Source organism: Benincasa hispida, chromosome 11 (genome assembly GCF_027475165.1).
Source record: "Benincasa hispida cultivar pf3 chromosome 11, pf3_genome.v1.1, whole genome shotgun sequence".
Lineage (NCBI taxonomy): Eukaryota > Viridiplantae > Streptophyta > Magnoliopsida > Cucurbitales > Cucurbitaceae > Benincasa > Benincasa hispida.
The window spans coordinates 43,992,619-44,009,156 of NC_143488.1; the positions used below are offsets into that span (position 1 = coordinate 43,992,619).

Consider the following 16,538-nt stretch of genomic DNA (forward strand, 5'->3'; position numbering starts at 1 on the left):
AGTTCGACAAAAAGAGAATACTAAGAGTGACCTTCCATTCTCTTCATACCAATGTTATTCGATGCTATTTGTGGAATATTAGTTGAGAATAAATGTTTTGGTGGAATGTTGGTATTGTATTGAATGCACATTAAATGAAGGGACGAAGAAATCATTGAAGGAAGAAGAAATATGGTGCAGTTTGAGGAGTTTTAAAAATTGGGGATAATTTTGGTATTTCGCATGAGCAAAATGTCACTGATAGAAAAGATTTTAAAAAGAGATAATTGGTAGAAAAGTTTTTGAATTTTGGATATTTTTTGAAATTTTCCAAATATACGATTTAAACCTTTTTGTTTTTTTGTCTATCGATTACATAATTAGGACTCCATCGGACTGCGGAATAAGCTTCTCGTCTCTCCCAGTCCCGCCAACGCAAACACTTCCTACTTCATAACGCTCATCTAATCTTACTTTATCAACTGTTCATTTCCTTCTGATTTTGAGTTCCTTGAAGAGATCGGTACTGCAACAGAGTTTCAAAGATTTCTATTCTTAACAGGTATCTTCAAATTTTACATGACTTGTCGAGTTTCTTTTCCAAATGGTGATTCTGATTCATGTGTGGATTTTTCAATGTATTTTAAAATTATTAGTTAGACCCTGATTTTGAAGCCCTAAATTATAGACTTGAAACCATTTTTGAGAGGTAAATAGTAGCATAGTTTACGGAATTAAAGTTCAGGGAAGGGATTCTGCAAATAGATGGTTTTGGATTCATTTTTTTTGTAGCGGTTGTTTTGGAGCTCTTTGAAAAATTGATGAAATTATCTTATTGTCTTTTAGTTTGTTTCTGTAAAGGACTTATTGTCTAGAATCGAAGTTGTTCCTTCTACAAATCATATAGGATTGTGAATTGAGAGTACAGCCATATTAAACTTTTACGTTCCTTTTTTAAACTTGAACAATACGTGTGTGGGATTCAAACATTTGATCTTTTGGTAGTTGAGTCATGCTCAGGTTGGTAAAACATCAAACAGTTTCCAGATAACAAGCTCTTAAACCTTTCATTGACCACTTTGTGCATCCAATAAGATACCAGGAATGCTAAACTTGGCCTAGGACTTATCTTTATGCTCAATTTTCTTAAAGATTTATCCAACTTCTGGTATGTAAATCTGTTCCTTTTCTTTCCAATTCAATTCTTTGTTGAGTTATTACTTATTTTGTATTGCTTTGTATTGAATCAAATGAAATTTTCGGGTGTGTTGACCATTTGAGATCTGAGAGGTAGAGTTTAGTTTAATGATGGGAGGACATTTTCTGAGTTATCCCATCCAAGTAAATGAGATAGTACTTTGATTTTTTTAACAGAGAGAAGAAAAAACGATTCAGCTTCTGCCTGAAAATTTTTGTTGCGTCCTTTTTTTTTTTTCTTTTTTAATGTTTGTTGCATTCTCATAATCATCTCACTCTCCTTGAATTGCAAATCGTATATGAATTTTGAAGTCAGTCGTCATGGTTTCCCTTTGAATTGTTATTTTAACTGATCAGTTAGATACTTTTTAAACTTCCACCTCATGAGAGAACTAGTCCTGTTTCATTGGAAATTATGACTTATTTGATATTTGAAATGTCTAGGATGGTCGTTAAAGTTGCAATGGGTGTGGTTACTGGTTATCAGCAATGATTTGTAAACTGAATTGCAAGAAATCAAAAGTTTTCCATCAAGCAGAAAGAGAACCATGCTAATTTATTTCATCTTTTAGATTTTTTTGTTAGGAAAAACCTCCAACTACTGACACATAAATAAGCAGAAAAAAATAATAGAGAAATTAAAAGAAAACAATAAAACTAGAAACACTGGATTTAACGTTGAAAAGCTCCAAACCGGAGAAAAACCACAGACCAGAAAAAATTCTATTATGTAAAAAATTATTAAAATCACACCAGATAATTCTCTCCTGACCTAAATACAAAAGCATGCTCGCAAAGCTTTTGTACTACTCACAACCTTTAATCCCACTCTCCAACTAGATAATACAAAAGAGAATTTAATTAGAGTTAGCATACATAAGCTTAAATATGTTTCTAACTGGAACGGTTTGAAAAAAAAAAAGCATATTCTCTTTTTATAGTATGTCCATCACTTCCTTGAACTTTTTCAATATGGGATAACGATTGCACTTATAATATTTTGCCAAAGCTCAACACTATTCTAGTGGCAAATTGCGTCTAGTTAATTGTAACTAAGCAAGTAACAAAGACCTCGTAGATTTTAAGTATTCATGTCATGCATCGATTTTTATCTCAAATTTTGCTCATTCGTTATATTAACTTGCCAGATTCAATGGACGCTCATACTCAAGAAGATATTCCTCCAAGGCCCCCGGTTAAGGTCTCATTTTGTTTAGGGTCAGAGACACAGTTGGTGAATGCATTCTCTCAGGGCAGTTGATTTCTACGAAAGAAGAGAGCATGAGGATTTTGAAGGAATACATAACCAAGCATAATGCTCCTAATGATGTCCCGGACGAACTAGTTGAAGAAGATTCTGAGGACGATGATGAAATCACTGAAAAGCCTCAAGTGAAGTCAAAGAAGGCAAAATTAAGATAACTTCTGTGCTTACGATCTAACCTCAAAATTCTTAATAACAACAGGGTTATTATATATGAATATAGAGAACATGATTTTAAGTTGCTTAGTCTCTAATTTTGCTTGGATTCCTTTTCTGATTTGAAGCTCCAACTAGTTTCTTTCTCAGCCTTTGGATGATTGGAAAAGTGAATGTCACTGACATTTGACAGATTTTCTCCTTTCAAAAGCTTGAAAGCAGTGTGGAATAGGGTGTATTCTGTTTGAATTATATATCAGAAATCCTACATTTTTTTAGTGTTAATAGCTTTTATGGAGAAGACCATGAATTAAAGATATGTGGTTGGTTTCATTTGTTGACCATTATGAGTCTCAAATTTTTTGTATCTTTTGAGTTTAGTGCGAGGTGAGATCAAACTATCGATGTTTGGGATGATCATTGATCAAATAATTTTAGATTGACTCAGATGATTATATATATATATATTGGAGAGATGGTTAGATTCATAGTTTAAAAAAAATGATTTGTTTCTTATATATGTATATAATAAAAATTCTAGTTAAAAGTGACCATTTTAGTGTAGAAGTGTAAAAGTGACATATTCCACCCTATCAATTAATAGTGAAGAACTTCTCTAACCATTTGGACCCATTTTTCTTTCTTTTGCCATGCCATTGCCATCTAGCCATAATGTATGAGTGATATTTAATATATAAGTTCTTATAAGTTATTTTTTATATATAATTTTGATAGCTTAAATTACAAATTATAATTTGTTATTTCTTTAAATTATATGGTATAAGGATACAAAAGTAATTGATATATAAAATTGACATGAACAAATAATGTTATTCCAATTTAGTACGAACAAAATGTAAAAAAAAATTAAAAAAAAATAAAAAAAAATCAAGAGATGTTATCTATTCACCCTTTTGGAGCCTCTAATTTTTTAACATGAAAATAATTATTTCCCCGATTCATATTAGAAAGGTTGATGTTCTTCTCCATTTTTTCGTTTAAATCATCATTTTGGACATCCCAATCTTTCTCAAAATCATGATTACATATATAGTAGTTTGTAAAATAATACAAAATTATTGTGATTTAGTTATAACCATGACATATCAACATTTTCATTGGTTTGACGTTGACATAAAGTCAATGAAACATGACATTATAGCAAAATAAATGTGGCTGCTGGGATTCGAGCCCAGGTCTCCACGGCCACAACGTGGAATTCTCACCACTAAACTACAGCCACTTATATTTATTAGCTACTGAAACAAATAATAAGTCCAATTATTTTTAAACAAATTCTCCAAATAAAAGAAATTAAGAGGAAAAATTAGTGGAATACAAACTTTGACTATGCAACTTGAGGCTAGTTTTATGAACAATTTTTAATTAATTATACTTAATAAACTATTTTGTTATCAATGGAATCTATTTGTTATTTAATGATCACAAGGTCAATGATTTGAATCTTATTACATCTAATTATATAAAAAATATATTTTTTGTATCGATAATTAAATAATAATTTTTATTTACTATATACCTAACATCTGAATTAGATAATGTTGTCATTAATTCAGAGAAATATATATACATAAGCTAAATAAGAAATATCCCTAAATTTTGTATTTCGTTTCAATAATACTTTTGAACTGTCAAATGTTTGATATAGATATCTTTAAACTCCTAAATACTGTTATAAAAATGACTATTTAATGACATATAGAAATCATTGTTTTATCAAAATGAGCATGGCTCAACTAACATAAATCAGGTACTAAAAGATATTTAATCCCTACCTACTATAATTAGTTATTATTTTTCTATCCATAATTCAGAAGTTCTCGATATTTGTATCTATTTATTTTGAATTTGGCAAGTTTGCAGCATGCAGGGAAGATTTTGTTTTAAAAAAATCAGTTGAAAACTTCAAACACATTATTTGTTTTTCAATTTATTTTATTTTATTATTTTAAAAATAAATAAAAATAATAAGATAAAGATTTCGTCTTACATGATTTTATTTTTGTTTTAAATTTGTTTTTAGAAAAGTTCAGCATAAGGATTTTTTCCCCTTCAGATTTATTTACTTTGGCACATTATTTCCTTTTCAGATTTTGTATATAACTATCAATTACATACATGATTTTTTTTTCATTTTTTAAAAATTTGGACAACATTAATTACATACTTGGAAGTTATTTTATAAAGGAAATTTGTATTGAATAATACAAATAGAAAAAAAAATCTATTTATATATACCACATTTTTAACATTTGCTATTATAGCAAATATTGACCGGTAAATCTTTCATTTTTTCGGAATTCCAAATTTACTCTCTCTTTCCCTTTATTAACTTTCTTTTTTCACTTCGTGACCTCCTTTGAACATTGCCGTTCGTTCCCAGTGAAATATCTATCGTCTCCATGAAATTAGATCAATGAAACTCCGTGATACTTTTTTCTTTCCTTTTTGCCGTTCTTTCCTTTTTCTTTCACGATGAAATATCGATGAATCAATCTCCATGAAATCCCATTCGTGAAGCTCCGTGATACTTCGATGTCATCGTCGTGGCCATAATTGTAGGACATGCAAATTTCCACCAGTTATTTAATGAAGAAGCTTGTTTTGTAATTGATGTTTGTCATCAATTTATCAATGATAGTGAGACAGCCGATGTTTTTCACCAATTTGTCAATTAGATTGTAGTTGTTGTTTGTTGTCATCAATTTAACCATTAGATAGTGAGACAATTTGTTATTGATGTTTGTCATAAATATATTAGAGACCTTGTTACTAATCTTTTGTTAGTGGAACAGACTTTGTTGTTGATATATCCATTCTTTAGTCAATATGATGCTTCACAATATGATGCTTTTATTTAGGAAGCTTTCATTTTCTTTTAGCCACAACAATTGAAAGAAATGATATCAAGTTATCTGTAATAGCTTCTGTCAGCAATTAATACAATGAAGTGATAGATTCTATCACTGATAGTAGATAAACATTTTTGTAGAAGATCCATCAATGATAGATTATCATTGATGGAATCGCCAACCAAATGCTACACGATCGTATAGTATTACTGATACCATACTATCAGTGATAGAAGTTGTGCAGCTTGTGTTTAAATAAGTTTGTAGAAGGAAGTTTCTTAAAAAGAGCTCTGCATTGTGAGTTATGAATTTTTGAAGTTGTACCAAGGAATTGGTGCATAATCAGACAGCTGCTTGTGAAGAACAAGCAAGCAGTTCATCGTGGAGAATTATAGTGGGATTTTGTAAGGAGGATATCGCTCTCAGGGGAAATCTCGCTTGGAATTGAGGTGAGTATCGCTAAGAATTTCACAGGAAAAGCTTGGTATCGCTCTAGAGGGTATCGCTGGTGTCGCTCTAAAGGATCTCGTTAGTGTCGCTCTAGAGGATCTCACTAGTGTCGCTTGTGGGGATCTATTATTCTTCAGTAAATGTAATGTCTTGGTTGCATGCATGTATTTATGTAATCTTTGTAGAACCTTAAGGGAGGTTTGCTATTTGTATGTATTACTAGTGTTTTAATAGGTTGGTATTTAGATTAAAAGTCTTGGGTGTGGGTGCTAGTAGGGTTAGTAACTACTACGGTCATATCATTTTCCAGAATAAAAGGGTAATCTGGGAGGGGGTGTGACTCTATATGATCGTCTACCCAATGCTAGACGATCGCCTACTAAATGATACACGATCGATGAGCTCGGCTAAACGATCGCTTAACTTTGCTACACGATCGCTTAGTTCTACTACACGATCACTGAGTAACAAAATACTATACGAAGTTATAACTATATCAATCACATTTATACTATACGATCGCCCTCTTTTCCCTCAACCAAACAACCTCTAAAATAAATTGAAAGTTGCAACTATATCAATCACATTTATGAATGATTCATATTGATTCAATATAACTATCATTGATCCTGTAAAATAACAATGTAATTTCCAAAATCATAACAATCACTGTATATTGTCAAAATAATTTCCAAACTATTGTCAAACAGAAGTCTATTGTTAATAAAAAAAAAAAAAAAAAAAAAAAAGTCTATTTATTGTCAATCAAAGTTGTGATATTTTAAGATCAAAGCTTGAAGCATCGTCATTCCACCTTGGAGACTGCCTTGTAGCTTTGCTTGGAGACACCTTGGTAGACACATTTGGAGAGACCTTCTTTTTGTCTTTCTTTTATTTCTTTACGTTCTCCAAAATTTTCTTGGTTGGTTTTGCTTGTCTTTTTGGTCTCTTATTGTCCTCTATATTTTCGATGACAACCTTTGGTCGATATTTTTTTGGACTCTTTAAGAGTCTTTTCAATCACCTGAAATCATGGAATCAAATATAACATGACATTAATGTGCTATCAATATCAGTCAAGTAAATAAAGCTTCCTATTATTTATACTATCACTGGTAACAAACTAACAATGATAGCGTATTATCACTGATAGTTGGTTATCAATGATTTCAGATATTACTGATAGCATGCTAATGTTATAACTAAGATCATCGATCAATCAATACTTACATTCTTTTTCGTCATATCTCCTTTATCTTTTTCTTCTTGATCTTCTTCTTCATCTTCAGGATCATTATGCATTCATTAAATCACAGTACAGGGAACTACATTAGCATTAATGATAGTATCCATCAGTGATAGTTTGTTGATAGATTTGTTGATAGACAAATCCATCAACAAACTATCAATGAACTGTCAACATATTCCCTAAAGCATCAGTGATAACTTCTATCCTAAAAACAAACATGTGGAACCATTACATTCATATAATTGATAGCAATAATAGTGGTAGATACTTTTTCTATGAATAAACAATCATTAAATCACAGTACAGGGAACTGAATTAGCATCAATGATAGTATCCATCAGTGATAGCTTGTTGACAGATAAATCTATCAACAAACTATCAATGAACTGTCAACATATTCCCTAAAGCATCAGTGATAACTTCTATCATAAAAACAAACATGTGGAACCATTACATTCATATAATTGATAGTAATAATAGTGATAGATAGGGAACTAAATTATCATCAATGATAGCATCCATCAGTGATATTTGTTGATAGACAAATCCTTCAACAAACTATCAAAGAACTGTCAACATATTCCCTAAAGCATCAGTGATAACTTCAGTTAAACAAAATAAATAACTAAATTAGCATAATATTCACTGAAACATCAACAAATCACAATGAAATACAGTATTAATTTTCACATAATTAGCAATCAAACACAGTCAACAATAAACTATCTACATATTCCTCGAAAAACTAGCAAATTACAATCAATATTACAAAATCTTCACATAATCAACATTTTAATGACTATTAGTCTATGATGACTATGCTGTGATGACTACACCGTGATGACTACACTATGACCAAAATGCATAATAAAATGAAACACCTAAAAAAGCTGAAGAATGCATGTAGCCCTAATTTGAAATAACTATTTATCTTCTTATATAAACTGTCAATGGAAAAAGAACGAAGCCCTACGTGTTCGAATTTTTGCTATCAGTGATGAAGAGATGAACAAAGGGAAAAAAAGAAATGAAGAAACGAAGAAGAACAATGTACCTTTTGAAGTTTGGAGTGAAATCGATGGGGAAGAAGACGACACTGTTGAAATCAAAAGGTTGAAATCGGAAGGAGACGGCACTGTTGGAGCTCGAAAGGGTTGGAAGTGTTTTTCTCATTTTTCGGAAGAAGATAAAGGGTCGAAATGAAATTTATAATTAATAAAATAGTCCTTTACATTGTGGCCAAACGGTTTTATATGGGTCCATGTCCATTTTAGTCTTTTCCTTTTTCTGGGCTAAATCTTTAATATAAAAAATCTATATTTGCAAATACTTTTATCTTACTACATAAATTCTAATATTTATTGTAAAAGAAATATTCATGCAACTTCCCCTTTTATAAAATGTTTTTTCTTTTTAATATATTTTTTGGGCCTTTTTAAATATAAAAAAATATTTAAAAATACTTACATTTTATAATAAAATGTTACAAAAATACAAAGCACTTTTGAAACTTTTTATTATAAAGTGTAATTATTTTTTGGATTTTTCTATTTATAAGAATTTTTCTATTTTTTAAATAATAAAGGACAAAATGTTGAAATATTATTATAGTAATTGACATATTATAACAAAATCTCTAACTATTTAGTGCCAAAAGATTTGTAAATATTTGATTAGGGTGTTTGGCCCAGGATTTGAGTTGAGGAGAGTAAAGGTTGTCGACTTCGCACCTTGTTTGTTTCAAGGAGTTTATGGGGTCCATCAAAATAACATTAATTTTATATCTTATTGACATCTTATACTATAGGCTTCATGAGCTCACAACTTCTCACATAATTAAAATAAAAGAAGAGTTAATTTTTAATTTTTAAAGAAGAGTTCTTAATGTCTTGCATGTTATTAGAAACAAGACAAATATTTACACTTTAATTACAATATCTCTTCAAAAAAAAAATCGGTATTATACAACTACACTTTAGCAACAATTTAGTCATTTATGCCAACAAGAGCATAACTCAACTGGCATAATGCTTGTACTATGGACCTCGAGGTCTGAGGTTCAATTACCACCCCACACTTTAATTACAATACCTTTAAGTACTTGTACTATCGACCTCAAGATTTGAGGTTCGATTCTCCCATCCCACACTTTATTTACAATACCTTCAAAAAAAAAAAAAAAAAGAAGAAGAAGAAAGATAAATATGTTGGTGTTATAATATTGCATGATCAATCTTGATAGTTCAATTAATTGAATTGCTGGTTTTAACAGGTGAAATAAATTCCCTAGAATATTTATCTCTTAATTGTTCTCCACCTTTTATTTCTTGTTTCTATTGTGTTTGGATCATATTCATCTTTAGATTTTGTTTCCCTAAATAAAATTGGATGATTGTGTATTTATAGTATTTAAGTGAATTAGAACATCAATCCTTAGGATGTGTGATTTTGTAATTAGGTAGTGCTCCAGAAATGAATTAAGATCTATTTGAGGAAAAATCCATATCTTTAGCTTAAATAACCTTTTTGGTTAATAATTAACCCTCATTAAGCTTTAACAATTGGTTAGCAATTACCTAATCAACACAATTTAACAATACTGAACTTTCATATTACTTAGGTTAATTATTGTATATCAGTAATTCATTCTATTCATAATTTGACACGATATTAAATAAGATATTAATTTATTATTAAATGTCACTATTATGGTAAATAATGAACTAAGGTATAATGAAAATGGTAGTACTTCCATTTTTCTTTTGTTTTCCACGACAATGTGCAAATTTATACAAATTGTAAACATCGAAAAATATCTTCACCATTGAAAAATATTTGTTTCCTTTAAAATATCACATGGTAAATATGAAAAGGAGATTTAAATATTTGACCCTCTAACTCTAACTGAGTTAATCACTATATTTATGTTTAAACCAATAACAACTGAAATATTATATGTTTAAACCGATCATTTTGTATGCCTCTCCCTTTCCTCAGGGCGAGATCCTGGTGGGCTTAGGTGTATTGTTCGTGATCATGAAGGAAAAATGATTTTGGGTGGCTATAATTTTCTAGGAAGAGATGGAGTATCAACATGTTGGAAGCTGGTGCTATCTTAAAGGACTTGGTTTCAGTTCAATGTGAATGGTATGGGAACAATCCACAGATCGAGGTTGATTCTGATGCTTTGGAGGTGATTAACTTGTGCATAAATGAATCTTCCCTTGCTGAGATTGGCGCTCCTATTGAGAAGAACATCATTTATGTTGGAAAATCTGTTAATAGTCCTCTTTTTTGTCATATCCCAAGACAGGACAAATCTGTCCATTCTTTAGTAGATTCTAATGCTTTCAGAGTTGTTCTTTGATACGAAAAGAGAGTTTTTCAGATTAGGGGTGAACATCGGTCGCCGAGATCGATTTTTGACAAAAAACTTCCGTTGAACGATGACAACTCAGTTTCTATTGTCAGTTCCGACGATTCATAGAGACATTGAAGATTCCCGCCAGCTGATCACACGGGCGGGACAAACGATTTTGTCGGTTTCTTATTTCAGACGAAATGAGGAAAAAAAAAGTGAAGAAAAGAGGAGAAGAAAATAAGAAGTTACGAAGATGGATAGAATTTGACAAACTTAGAAGGAAGTAAAACATGTGAAGAAAAATAAGAGAGAGAAGGGAGAAAACAAAACAATGGAGATTTAAGAAGAAAAGATGAAGCATTAATGGAAAAGAGAGGAAATAAAAAAGGAAAGAGAGGAGAAATTTTGAGTAGTTTAAGTGAGAGAGAAGATAAAGAGAGGGAAAAAAAGAGAGAGTGAATAATTGGATGGGTTTCTTGGGAGAGGATAGAAGAGAGAGAATGTAATTAATTAATTGTTTATAAATTCAAAGTGGTTTTTGGAGAAAAACACCACTGCCCATGGTTTTGACATTAATGGGATGTAGATACACACCCTTAATTTTACATCATTCAATCTATACACGTTCTTTTTAAAACAAAATTAATGGCTATATATAATATAATATATATTTTTAATAAGGCTATTTAATGGTGGTCCACTTTGGGCGATTTGAGGTCAAAGTCATGGAACGATGAAGTTCACAGCGGAAGCAAGATCGTCTAAATTTACAATTTTCACAGAATGAAAAACTTACAAAACATAAAACTTATGCACTATACAGAAAATTCACAACATGTTTTTAAGAATAAGAAAGTAGGGTTGGGGATAATAATATATACTTGAAGCCAAAAGGTCTTCACGCAATCCTTCGATCCGATCACAAACTCTCTTCATACTGAAAATCCCAATTAGAATACCATCAAGCAGAGCCTTCTGTATACTTCTTTGGGGTAGAGGATTCTTAGGAAGTGTGGGCTCTGAAAACTTTTGAGATAGGGAGATATTCAAAGACCAACGTTCTGTAATCTCAAAATTGATGAGTTTTAACATTCCTTTCATGCAGACACTCAAAAGACCAGTTGATGCTACTTCAAATGTATAGAATTAATGGACAATGTGCGTGAATTTAGGAGAAACACCTCCTTACTTCACCAAAATGTGGAAAAGTCCACTCCCAAATTTCAATTTTCATTTTCAATCTTAAATTTTAATTAATTCAAAATTAATTAAAATCAAAACCAATATTTCAATTTTTGAAATTGAAATAAAAATAAAAATTTTGATTTTTAATTAATTAAATAGTAATTTAGTATCAAATATTAAATTAATCACATAACTAATTTTAAATATGAATCCTATTCATGTAATTAATATTTGTAATCAATATTTAAATACTATAAATTGTACAATTTCGTCTAATTTCCATAAATTAAACGTTAATTAATTATATCAAATATAATTATACAAACCTTAATTTGAATTTGAACTATTCAAATTCAAACCCTAAATTCAATTCGAACATTTCAAATTGAAATTCAATTTGAACACTTCAAATTGATATCATTCCAAATTCACTCAATTTACTAATTCAAGGTGTTCATGTTTTACGAGCTAGTAGAGAAACCTTATAGATCTACAGATCATGAGCTCCAACGATTTGAGATTAATTGGCTAAAACTCTTTAGACCGAATTAATCAATATTCATTAACTATCGAGCACCATAGCTCGATAGTTGCACTATCTTCATTATAGATATATTTGTGTCCATTTGATTTAACCATAATCAGTAAATCGACCCTTCACATGTTGTTTATAATAACAGCTGGGTCAAATGTTGTTCTACCCCCAAAATTACGACTTGTTCCTTAAGTTCCACTGATTCTTTAATGAACAATTGGTTTGTAATCCAGTCACTAAACTGGATCCCTCTCGGGCTAATGAGAGGGTAGGGCCAGACCTGGATTCAACACTTAAGAGAACAACCTTCCTCCTATCCCTAAATCGGGTAGGCGTGAATTCCATCTTGTACCCTATGTCCCCAGCTTTCTACCTGGTTTTATCCCTGAAATGGGAGGCTTATTGAGCCAGTGTTGTTGAGCCAACTCTCACCTATGAAAATCTAAGGATAATCCCAAATAAATAGGAGTTCATAATTAGCTCAGGATTAAAAACGAATTACCTAGGTCATCTAAGAGAAATAGTCAGTCTTAAATAGTAAACAACGTTATAAAGTAAGAGTGACTTTTTCTTGGTCCGATCTTACGCAAACCCATTGGATAGAACACCCCCATGTCTCATGTCAATACATGAACAAATCAGGATCACTTCGTTTGTAACACCTTACAACAAATTGTAACAACTATAGAGTGGGCCGCATCCGATAGTGTTACCAGAATAAGGCACCCAACCTTATTCATATACTATAGATCATTTTGACTATTTACTTGAACTTGATCCACTTTTATGTTTCCACATAAAATTCAAGTATTCATATAATAGCCATGGATCTTAGTTTATTGGATTTAGTCTTTATAAGTGCAATTTACAAATTCAATTACAACTTTATTGAAGAGATTTTGAATAATATCTTTATTGATAATAGAAAATGTTTAACTCTAAAAACTGCGAGTTTTAGAACATACAACCCAATAGTTTAACTATCCAAAGTAAACGTTACATTGAGAAAAGTTAATAATCACTTAGAAAAGATAATATTTAGCTGTATTTTTCTAAGTTAATCAAGCTTAGATAGAATACTCGGTGAGAGGAAAATGTTGTATACGATACTTCAGTTTTCTTTCATGTTTCTCCTATATAGTTCACATCGTGAGATCTATGCTCGGCCTCAATGCACCTTTTCTTGTGCCTGTAAGAGTGTAATAACATACAGCGAAAGTAACAAGGATCAATAAGCATTCAAATTCACTAATTTTGGCCAAAACTAAAGCATGCTCAGCTAAATAAGAGGGTTTTAGATCATACCTTTATAGAACTCTTCAAGATCTCGATTAAACAGTAACAGTCTTCTTCAAAGATTACCGTGAACCACCCCAAGATCTTTCCACTATCCTCTTGAAGCTTTAGACCGAGTTGTGGGACTCAAGAACAACTTGAAGTAATGTAAAACAGAATTAGAAGCTTACAGCACCCAATTTTGAAGAACTCTTCTTCAGTCGAAATGTTCTCTCAAAATTTCTGTAGAATTCATGCCTCTAAATCACTCCATTCTTCTTTATTCATTACAGATGAACATGCAAAGAAGAAATGTGTATGGCTTGCAGCTCATGCTTGGAGTTTAATGAAGAAGAGGAAGTGGGATTTGTGTGAGCATGAAGAAGATGATAATGGAAAATCTCATATTTCCATTTGTTCATGTAATCTTGATTTTCCAATTTTTCTTTAAAATCAAAACCATTTTCAAAAAATCAATTTTGATTTCAAAACTAAAAAAATTAAAATTCTAAAATTAATTTCACAAATTAATTTAATATCAAATATTAAATTAATTTTTGCACAAAATCATCTTCATATATTTAAATATATATTCTTCTATTCCGTTTAATTTTAATTTGAACGTTTCAAATTAATTTCTCAAGCTACTCTAAAGCTTAACCATTTACGAGCTAGTAGGGGGACCTCGCGGACCTACAGATCATGGGCTCCAACGAGTCAAGACTAATCGCTTAAACTCATTAGATCGATCTAACCCTCATTTGTTAACTAATGGAACACTCCACTATAGCCCATAGTTGAACTCTCCTCACTGTAGATATATTATGTCCACTTTATAACTATAATCAATAAGTCGATCCTTCACAGGTTGTTCGTAATCATAGCTGGGTCAAAACGACTGTTTTACCCCTATGAATACATCTTATTCCTTAAGTTTCCATTGACCCTCAAATGAACCATTCTAATTCATAATCCCTATGAATCAAATACTTTTTCTATCATAAGAAGGCGGAGCCCTGATTGTTCAAGACCTGGAATCGGTACTTCAGAGAACAACCTATCTACTAACCCTAAATCAGGTAGGAGTGAAATCCATCTTGTAAGGCTATATCCCCAGCTATTCATCCGGTCTTATCCCAAAATGAGAAGCTTATTGAGTAGTACTGCTGGACTACTCTCACCGTTTGCAGATCAAAGGATAATCCCAAACAAATAAGAGTTCATAGCTAGGTCAGGATTAAGATTGAGTTAACTTAGGTTATTTGACAGTAAATGGTCGTTATAAAGAAAAATGACTATTTTCGTGGTCCAGTCTATATGCAAACTCATTGCATAGTATGCGTCCACTTACATATCTCAACATGAATGATTTGTGGATCACATCGTTTGTAGTACTTTACAACTTCTTGTAACAACTATAGAGTGGATCGTATTCAATAGTGTTACCAAGATGAGATACCCAATTTCATCCATATACTTATTATACCATTTAAGATATATATTGTTAACTTGATCCTGTTTATGTCACTACATACAGTTACAGTATTCAGACTATAGCCAAGGATATGTTTATTGATTTTTCATAATAAGATGCAAAAACAACAAGTTATTATTATTGATAAATAGAATGTTTAACAAAAAATTGCAAGTGCTAAGACATTCCCAAAAATCTCCCAATTAGACTAAAACTCCAGTGAGAACAAATATATAAAATACAATGTTGAGAAACATAATGGGAAAAATACAATAAACTAGAGCATTTTCAACACCATAGACATTCTCCCACTTGCTTAAGGTTACACTACTCGGAGTTCTAATCCAACTAGGTGGCCCTTGAACACTTTAGCTGAGAGGGCCTTTGTGAATGAATCAACAAGGTTGTCTTCAGAGGCAATCTTTGTGACGATCATATCTCTTCTGTGCACTATCTCCCGGATGAGATGGTACTTTCTTTCAATGTGTTTTCCACGTTTGTGGCTCCTAGGTTCCTTCGAGTTGGCAACAGCACCACTATTGTCACAATACAGTGTGATAGACAGGTGCATATATGGAATTACTTCCAAATTAGCCAAGAATTTGCATAGCCATACTGCTTCTTTAGCAGCTTCGCATGCAGCCACGTATTCCGCTTCCATTGTGGAGTCAGTGATACAACTTTGCTTAATGTTTCTCTAAACTGTAGCACCCCCGTCAAGAGTGAAAACTGATCTTGAGGTAGATTTCCTGAAATGACCGTATCCTGGATTGGATTGGAACCTACTGACGATTCCAACTGCAAATCATATCTTAGGGCGTGTATACAACATAGCGTACATCAAACTCCCAACTGTAGATGCGTATGAAATTTTGTTCATCTCCTCAACTTTTTGAGGTGTCTTAGGACACTGTTCCTTTGACAAATGATTCCATGCCTAAAAGGTAATAAACCTTTTTTAGAATTTTGCATATTATACCTTGACAATATCTTGTCAATATAAGATGTCTGAGATAGTGTCAATGTTCTATTCTTTTGATTCCAAAAGATCTGTATTCCTAGACCATACTGAGCACCATCAAATCTTTCATTTGGAACTGTGTTGTTAACCATCTCTTTATGTCAGCAAGAAAACTTGTCTCATTCTCAATGAGCAAGATATCATTAACATATAGAACTAAGAATGCTACAATTTTGTTGACTATCTTCTTGTATACACAAGGTTCGTCAACATTCTGTTCAAAACCATAAGATTTGATCGCAATGTCAAATCTTATATTCCAAGATCTGGATACTTGTTTCAATCCATAAATGGATCGATTAAGCTAACAAACTTTTTATTCCTGTCCTTTTTCGATGAACCCTTCTGGTTGAGACATAAAAATACTTTCATCAAGATAGCCATTCAAAAAAGCTGTCTTGACATCCATTTGTCATATTTCATAGTCATAATATGTGGCAATGACAAAAAGTATTCTTATTGATTTTATCATGGGAACAGGAGAAAAAGTTTCTTCATAATCAACTCCTTCTCTTTCGG

At 31.6% G+C, this 16,538-nt stretch overlaps 1 non-coding gene and 1 pseudogene across 2 annotated transcripts; one reads left to right on the top strand and one right to left on the bottom strand.

Annotated features, from left to right (window-relative positions):
* Window positions 1–338: 338 nt before the first annotated feature.
* Window positions 339–2,881, top strand: LOC150032665 (uncharacterized; annotated as a pseudogene). The gene is made up of 3 exons (XR_016524347.1): window positions 339–541; window positions 1,000–1,147; window positions 2,325–2,881. The product of XR_016524347.1 is annotated as an uncharacterized LOC150032665 (transcript).
* Window positions 2,882–3,767: 886 nt separating this feature from the next.
* TRNAH-GUG (transfer RNA histidin (anticodon GUG)) lies at window positions 3,768–3,839 on the bottom strand. The gene has a single exon. It is a non-coding gene; the product is annotated as a tRNA-His (tRNA).
* Between the last annotated feature and the right edge of the window lie 12,699 nt (window positions 3,840–16,538).